The sequence below is a fragment of the Chinchilla lanigera genome, unplaced genomic scaffold, assembly GCF_000276665.1.
Source record: "Chinchilla lanigera isolate Chin_1 unplaced genomic scaffold, ChiLan1.0 scaffold00175, whole genome shotgun sequence".
In the NCBI taxonomy this organism is placed as follows: domain Eukaryota; kingdom Metazoa; phylum Chordata; class Mammalia; order Rodentia; family Chinchillidae; genus Chinchilla; species Chinchilla lanigera.
This window is the reverse complement of record NW_004955576.1, coordinates 609999-610375: the sequence shown is the minus strand read 5'-3', so window position 1 is coordinate 610375 and position 377 is coordinate 609999.

The following is a 377-nucleotide window of genomic DNA, read 5'->3' as shown; positions in this document are numbered from 1 at the left end:
TTTTTAAATTTTGAATGTTATGTTTAGCTCATAATTTTGTGATAAACAGACTAGAACGTTACATGGAGCTAGAAAGTATTTAACAAGACAGTCTGCCAAGGGACATAGGAGTCGAGAGCAGAACTTTTGTTGAGTCTGTAAGAGGATTTAAATCAAATAGAAGATGACTGAAGCATAATAGAACATTTGTCCCTTCTGTCCTACTAGGAGAATGGCCTCAGTCTTATTCCAGCAAAGGGCGAGAGGGATTTCTGGGAAGATGGTGGAATGATGAAGAGCAGCAGCAAAACAGTCTCTTTGAGATTAGAAGCCAAAAGCTGCACTGTTGCAAAACCGGGATAAGAAGGATGAAGAAGTGGGTTCCCGGATCCAGAAAG